Raw genomic sequence first — 7,934 nt, 5'->3', positions numbered from 1 at the left:
GGAAATGCAAATTGATATTAAAGTGGTGGGATACCTCCAACTTGCAAAGCAGACAATATTTGTAGGATGCAAAGGCAGAAGGGCATAGAAGGTTCTCCCCAGTAAGCTCCCATGAGTCTTTTTCTCTCTGTCTTGTGCAAAAGCTTTATCTTCTGGGGCATGGAAACTTTATTCCAGCTCCTAAAGACGTGCTTGACAAACTTATGGCACACCTTATTTTATAGTTAGCATGCCGTTTGAAAATGGCGGTGAGTTTAAGGGGAAGCTGGTAGTTGTTCAAAGGAATATATCTGTATTTCTATATGCATTTCCTTTTCTCTCTATTGATAGAAAAATACATATAGATTTATAGAGCGAGGGACAGATAAATAACTTCTAAAGCTGTCAGGCATTTAATACTGTTATTCCTATGTGGTTCATTTGATTAAAGTGCCTGTATTATTGATTACATTGTAAATCTGTTAATGACAGCATGGATTCAGTGGAATATCTAGATTTGTTTCCTACACTGTCATCAGGAAAATTCTTACGGAGGAAGACTTACGATACATCTGCTGATGGCGGACTGTCCCTCTTGCCCAGGATTTGTGGCCTATTTAATGCATGCCACAGGCACAGGCTGACATCGGCAAAGCATGCCAACTCGAAGTTGTTTACAGCTGTCACCCAAGTATCCTCTCCGTGCCACCAGCTAGCATCACTCACTTTAACAGTTCTGCCGTGTCAATAGCCTCTATGTGCTAAGTGACCAGACCGCCACCTTCCACGTTTGCACCTTTCAAGAAGTCTCTGAAATTAGAGTTGTCCAGACTTCCTCAGTGGTGAGAATAACCCCTTCCCTCGGGGTGAATGCTTGTTATTCAGAGAACTTTCTGGGCCCTCCACTAGAGATCCTTATTTAGTAGTGAGGGCAGGCAGGGCTTCTAGCACACCTAACAAGGGTCCCAGGTGAGTCGGGCCGGCAGAAAACTCTGGGTCACATTGCCCAAAAGAGTGTGTTGGTGACAGTTTTGGTGTGAGCTGGGGTCTCACATATAACCTGAGCTGCATGCCTTCTGCCCCTTCGCTGGTGATGCGGTCCACCTTTGCCGTTCAGGTGTTTCGGGGACCACCTTTGACCTTTAACACCTTGACATGCTTGTTTCACTTTACTGCCATTACCTGGAGTCCTTGGCTACTTGTCTCCCGGTACCTGGTACTCGGTTCTCTCTCCTGTAGGTGGCTCCCTGTGTAGGAGGACGGGCACAGGGACACTGGGTGATTAAGTCCCTTCAGATTCTGCTCACCTCCAGGAGAGCAGCTTGGGATCCTGGTGAAACAGCTCTTTTCAGTTTTGCCACCCAGAGAGACCCTGAGAAGGGGCTAATTTGATCACAACGTGACACTGATGTCAGGGCCACCACCTCGTGACTGCCCTGTCCCTGAGTTGTTGTTCCTTCTGTCACTAACCGCCCTCTTTTCCATACCTGTAAATTAGATAACACACACACATGCACACGCCCACCCTTTCCAAAATTCTCAAACATAATTGTAAATAGCCCTACCTATGGGTGAGGTCCAGTTATCTCTCGTAGGGCTACTGGGCTCATCCAAATTAGAGGCTGTGATGAGGCACCTGTGTAGGTGACCCCAAGCATCCATATATAGATAAAGAGGCCTCCTCTTTCCTGAACGCAAGGAAGATCTCAAAGAACGGTGTCGCAAACTGCACCGGCTACTGTGGGCCACTCGGCCAAGGTACCACGCGCCACACCTTTAAAAAGAGTCGTCGTTTCTTCCCGGTTCATTTCATCGTCTCTGCCCACGTTTATCGCCACCTTGATGCTGTTACTTGTGCCGTTCCCCTCGCCTGGAAGTTCTCTCCTGTCCTTCCACCTACCCAAACTCTAAGCATTAAAAAAAGGAGTCCTCTCCTCAGGCTTCTGATTCTTCCAGCCTTCAGTGAGCAACTTCTTTTCTGAATTTCTAATCCTGCGTGATCTTTTTTTTTCTTTTTTTACAACATTTAAAGTGGGATTTATTTGACGAATTGCATGAAGCTTTCAGAACATTTGCTGCAACTCAAGTAGAAGGAGGCAAGTGTTCACATAATATGTTAACCTGTAGTCAAGAAAGACATTTCAGCTAAAATATGTCAATCCCCCAATCTGAAATCACTTAAACATTACTGATGTAGTATTTGGAAGAATTTCTGTATACAAGATTTTTCAGACTGACATATATAGTACTCAGTGCTTCAAGGGCTAGGTAAAATTAATTCTCTTCTGTTCAACAGTGCCTCCTTTCCACTAGATAAAGTTTGGTCTCCAGTCCCACTATCCAGTGCCTGCCTTACATTGAGTCGTACTTCACTGGACCACCTAAAGTGTTTACATTATATAAAAGGCTTCTAGATCACTTGGTTCAAGTGTAATAGCTGCTTTCATTAATGTCGCAGGAGTAAGGGAACTCTCTCCAATAATTCTCAGGTTGATGAATTTGATTTTCCAAGTACTCTCCACAGAAGGGCAGTGGATGAGTCCAAAAATCTGCTCAAAAATGCCGCAACAGGTGTTCCCTCGGTGGACGGTCCCAGCAAACTCTAACCATAATGAGACCATGGGGAGAAGAAGTGCATTTCAGTCCATGGGAATCTAGGTTGGGACTGAGAAAAAGATATTCTTCATTCACTAGTGACAGCAGACGAAGTCTCACAATTTCTGCTCCGTGGTAGTCGATATCACATTTTGTTTCAGATGTGTGGTAATAGAACCTAAGCTTGACATCATGCCAGAAGTGCTGTGGCCCCCGTTCTTCTTGACGTGGTCCCAGAATAGCATTCTGAGAATTAAGAAGTTCAAAGCACCAGTGACAGGATTCTGCACCTAATCGACGAAAATCAAACTTTTCAGCTTTTTTATCTTCTTTCTCCGGCTGTTCAAAGAGTCTCACGTCCTCTGTCTTACGTGGCTCTGCCATTTCCTTCGGTCTGGGTTGTGGCTGCTCTTTCTAGGGACCCTTCGCATGCTGGATAACACTGTGTTATGCAGTAGCTGGAGGTATAATAACCCACTGTGTCGCCAAGTACTTAAATGTGATTTCTCGGTGGACTGTTTTACGCCTCAGAAGTTCTTCTGCACTTTGACTGTACACTAATATTGCACGAATGGCATCTTGGTGGTCCTCAGGCTGCACCAGGGGGTTGGTGATGGTATCGCGTAGGGCCATGATCTCGTCGTTGTCCAATAGGCCGAGCAGGTTACGACAGCCCTCCATCTCTGGGTAGCTGAGCCCCGACTTCTCAGCCCCCAGAAAGGGGGGGAGCGGATGCCAATAACGTCGCCCCCTCAGGCCCCCCAGGCTGGCACCTTGGCAACAGGTACCCTAATCCTGCGTGGTCTTCATGGCGCAGTTTGCGTTTGACTGCATACTGTTTGTATCATTAAATACCATTTCAATTATACATTTTCGTTAGATCTGTGAACATTATAAGTTCCATTTTGGCATTCCTTTGGCCAAATTCTCTTTCTTTGATGGGCACTTATTTTCTTCCTTTTATTGTTAATGAGCTTTTCGAGCGCCTGCCTTCTGTTCTAACTAGATGGTCAGTTAGTATATCAGTCGGAAAAGACCTACTGAACACCCACCGTGTGCTGGCGAAATGTGTTCAAGGCAGATTTATTTTCACTGTCATGGAGCTCACAATCTTCCAGTTTTCTCCAGTAAGAAACCCCTGTTTCCTCAAAGAGAATTACATGTTTCAAAGTCCTTTATTCCTGCTGTGGAGATACCCTCGCAAACAAGATATAAAGCACCCATCCCGTAAGTTTGGCTACAAGAATGTATAACGGGGAGTATAGAGAATTCCCATTGTCATGTCTAAAAGTAAGTAAAAGGGAATAATAGCGATTACATATTTACCATTTTTTGAGCAATTTCTGTGAGTCAGGCACTCTATAAAGCCTTTCATATGTATTAACTCATTTATTGCTCACATCAACTCAATCATGATAGACAATCACATTACTGTTATCTTCATGGCACAGAAAAGGAAACTGAAGCCAGGAGAGATTAGGTAACTTGTCCAAGATCAGGCAGCTGACAGATGGTGGAGTTAGGGTTAAACTCAGATATTTCAACTCCAGAACTCAGCACAATATAAGTGTTAGTTACTCTTTCATATAATCCCTCAGTCCCTCGTCTGTACAGTGGGGATGTTAGGTTTGATCTGATGTATCCCAGTTTATTTCTGTAACGGGTGTATGATCAGAAATCCATCTGTGTATAAATTCCAAGGATCTTTTAATGGAGTGTCTACACTTAGTGGTTGAGTATTAGATATGACTCCACCATGATTCAAATGTACGTGAAGGTACGATTTATACCTGTTTTCCTTCTGTCAGCAGTCCTTCATTGTGTCAGTTGGGTGATGTAAATTTAATGGAGGTAAACTGCAGCTGCTCAAAATTGTGTGGCTAATGACATTGTACTTCAGTTATAATTGGTACTTGATCCAAGGATGCTAGAGGTACACCTGGCAAGGTTAGTTCTACAAAAGGACCAGTGGGGCTGGTGGCAAATGCCTGCTATCCTGTGAAGCCATGTGTGTTGGCCAAACGGATAGAGAACATTTGCTAACAAGCCTTCTGGGGCACACCGTTGGCCCCCAGATCACTGCGAGTGCAGTGGAGTGGAAAGCTCACAGCCAGGCAGATCTGCAATGCATCCCTACTGACACCTGTTCAGCTTTCTGAGCCTGGCCCAGCGTCTAAGATCCTGTAGGAGAGCTGTAAGGTTTAGACTTGATACAGATAAAACATCTAGCATAAAGCTAGTATTTTGGACTTGCCAGCCTCTATGATCGTATGAGCCAATTCCGATAAATAAATAAATAAGATACATGGAGAGAGATGCATGTAGAGATGCATGTATGTATATGTGTATTGGGTGGTGATAAAAAATGTATTTTTTACTCTAGGTCAAGGTCAAAAACAGTTTCAAAAGTACTGCCTTGGGTCTTATCATGACCAATAATTGCACCATCTCCAAAAGCCCTGTAACATCACATCTTATTTCTCTAGTCGCTCACCTCAGATCCACTGGTTTTACCATTTCTCACTGTTTGATACACACTCACACCTTCCCTTTTCTCCCACTCAGCTTAGGTTCTATGGTTTTCATACAGTCCCTCCCTTAACTCCCTTTTCTTCTTTGACTTCAGAGTATTTGTTTGACACACCCCACCTTGGTTCGTCCCAAATCTTGATGTATTTCAGCCTGGACCCAGGCAACAAACTGCACATGACTCAGGAAAGTACAGCCGTGCTGATTTGTTGTACTTTAAGTTCATGGCCACAAGTGCCAAGTGGGCTGCTGTGCTACATTTCTGGGTCAATTCAGTCTCCTGCTCTCAGACAGTACAGTTTCACACCCTTGTGTTTGTTTTCAATCTCAGGCAAACTCTGTCCACAAGGAGGCAAAGACACCTGTTTTCATTTTGTTATGTAGCTAAAGATTCCGTGATAAAGAGTGTATTTTTCTTCTAAGACTTAGTAAAAGTCTCATGAAAGGTTTTAATTAACTGGGTTTGGGTCATTGGCCTGGTTGTGAACAAATCACTATGGCCAAGTTCTGGCTTTTGTGTCCACGCCTGTAAAGCAGGCTGGATCCATGCTTCCCAGGCCACATGGGCTAAGAATGAGGGAGTGATCATTCCCCAGAGAGATGTTTTGGCTCGCCCGTGTAAAATGAGACAGGAGTCTTGTGTATGAGGTGGTATATGAGGTTCGTAACACAATGCCCAACCCATAGCAAGTAAGCATTAGCTCGATACAAACGGCACATAGAAAAGCTTTGGGATGTAGACAGAGTTCTACTTAGATAAAATCTATAACCCTAAAAACTTCCATCACTGAACAACAAAAAAATGAAAATAAATATGATCTCTCTTCTTGCTCAAGATTCTAGAACAGAACCACAAAATGCATCTAAGGAAAGAGGAAAAAAGGAAATAAACTTACAAGCAAAAATCAATGAATCAGAAAATAGAAAATGGTAGTTTTACTTCTCAGTTTTTTGTTTTTGAACAAAATAAATAAACGTACGTAACTCTGGCAAGCTTAATTAAAAAAATAAAGGAGAGGCTAAAACACAAGTGTACTAAATAAGAATTAGAATCATGAAGTAAACAGATCCAGTATTCTAAAAATTATCATTGAATACTATACACAGTTTGAACACTGATGAATAGAATGATTTTAGCATGTTTTATGTTTATTAAGCAAATATTATACAAGTGAAACACGACCGTATTGTCATAGAAAGAAATCAAACAATTAAGTACAGCAAAACCAAGAAATCCCCTTTTCCACATCTCTTGAACTCGTCTTCTTAAAGATAACCACCGTCAAGAGTTGAGTGTTCATTGTTTTCCCCCACTGAGGCCTATACATATGTGTGTATTTATGTCTTTGGTGTCATATGGGAAAATCTACATGTGAGATAATATTATCCATGCTGCTCTGGAACTTCCTTTTTCACTTAAGCAAATGAGTTGATGGTAAATCCAGTGTTGACATGTGGATCTGCCTCATCCAATTTTACAGCTTCAGCGTGTTCCTTGGGAAGGTAGCCTTTTAAATTACTTAACCACGTCTCTGTTGATGGACATTTAGGATGTTAGAAACTTTGCTTTTATCAACAACATGGAAATTGAGCATCTCTGCATCTTTGGGCACCAGTGCAAGCATTCCTTTAGCATAAATTCCTGGAAGGATTTATCATTTCTAGTTTGATAGAGGGAGGCAACTCACCTTCCTAAAAGTCAACAACAATATACTTTTCGCATTACTCTTTTAGATTTTTTTTTTTTTTTTGCTCATTCTTGAAAATCTTTTCTATCATCAGTGTTTTTACTCTGCCAATAGGATGAGGCCACCCAGCAATATATCTCATGCTTTCACTGCTCCCCAGCAGTAATTTCTATTACTTATTGATGAGAAGAGTCAAAAGATAAAGCTCCCTCCTCAGTTTTCATCTCTCCAGACTTGGGAATATTAGTAAAATTTCTCAGGTTTATGTCTCTTCACCAGAATGGTTTCTAGGGATTGAAACAGACGTAGGAGCAGAATCAAGTTTATCCCCAGCTCTGCTCAAATTGAATTAGGTCTCCTCTCTTTCTTTCCTTCCTCCCTCCCTCCCTCCCTTCCTTCTTTCCTGATACATTTTGTAATGGGAGAGAGATAGCTTGTTTCTTAATTTTTACTCATTTCTTTAGGTATTGGCAAAGAGGTTTTCTGTGAAGAAATTTCAATCTTAAGGCAGAAGTCGAGTTGATTCTTTTCTATGAATGCAATGGTCTCTTGCTCATCACTGACAATAGTAATTTTACTTATTGAAAAGTGTTTTTGCTTCTTCGCTTTGCAGTTTTACCTGTGGATATTGTTCCTTCTTTTAATGCAATCAAGTATCGATCTTTCCTGGTGGTTCAAAGCAGGTTGACCAAATGTTATTACTGATGTTTGACTATTTTGTAACCTACTAAAACAGTGAATTCATATTTTGCAAGTCTCGTAAGACCCTCTGTTTCTCTGCCTATGCTTTTCTATGTTGTTTGGTCATCGATAGGGTTACCAGGTGTGGGGTGGGCTGGCCCCTTGTGAACCAGAACCTCTGAGGGCTTCCCACTGCCGAGCCACACCGCAAGCGGGAGGGGCAGAGGGAGGAGGTTGAGCACTGCTTCCCATCTCATCACCCTGAGGAACTGCTCCTCCACTTTTCATACCCACCTGTTGACTATGGCATTGAGACTACACGGGACCACGCTCATCTCTGCGACAGCGTCTCCTACAGCAGGGGTCCCCAACCCCTGCCCTGGGCCGTGCAAATGAAGCTTCATCTGCCGCTCCCCATCGCTCCCATTGCCGCCTGAACCCATCTCCTCCCGACCACCGCCC

The 7,934-nt window shown here is 42.9% G+C and overlaps 1 pseudogene; it reads right to left on the bottom strand.

Annotated features, from left to right (window-relative positions):
- Window positions 1-2,331: 2,331 nt before the first annotated feature.
- On the bottom strand, window positions 2,332-7,915 carry LOC112404604 (uncharacterized protein C3orf38 homolog pseudogene; annotated as a pseudogene).
- Window positions 7,916-7,934: the final 19 nt, after the last annotated feature.

The sequence above is a fragment of the Neophocaena asiaeorientalis genome, unplaced genomic scaffold (genome assembly GCF_003031525.2).
Source record: "Neophocaena asiaeorientalis asiaeorientalis breed wild unplaced genomic scaffold, Neophocaena_asiaeorientalis_V1.1 scaffold540, whole genome shotgun sequence".
NCBI classification, from domain to species: Eukaryota; Metazoa; Chordata; class Mammalia; order Artiodactyla; family Phocoenidae; genus Neophocaena; species Neophocaena asiaeorientalis.
The sequence above is the reverse complement of the archived record's forward strand: the minus strand, read 5'-3'. Positions and strand labels throughout refer to the sequence as shown.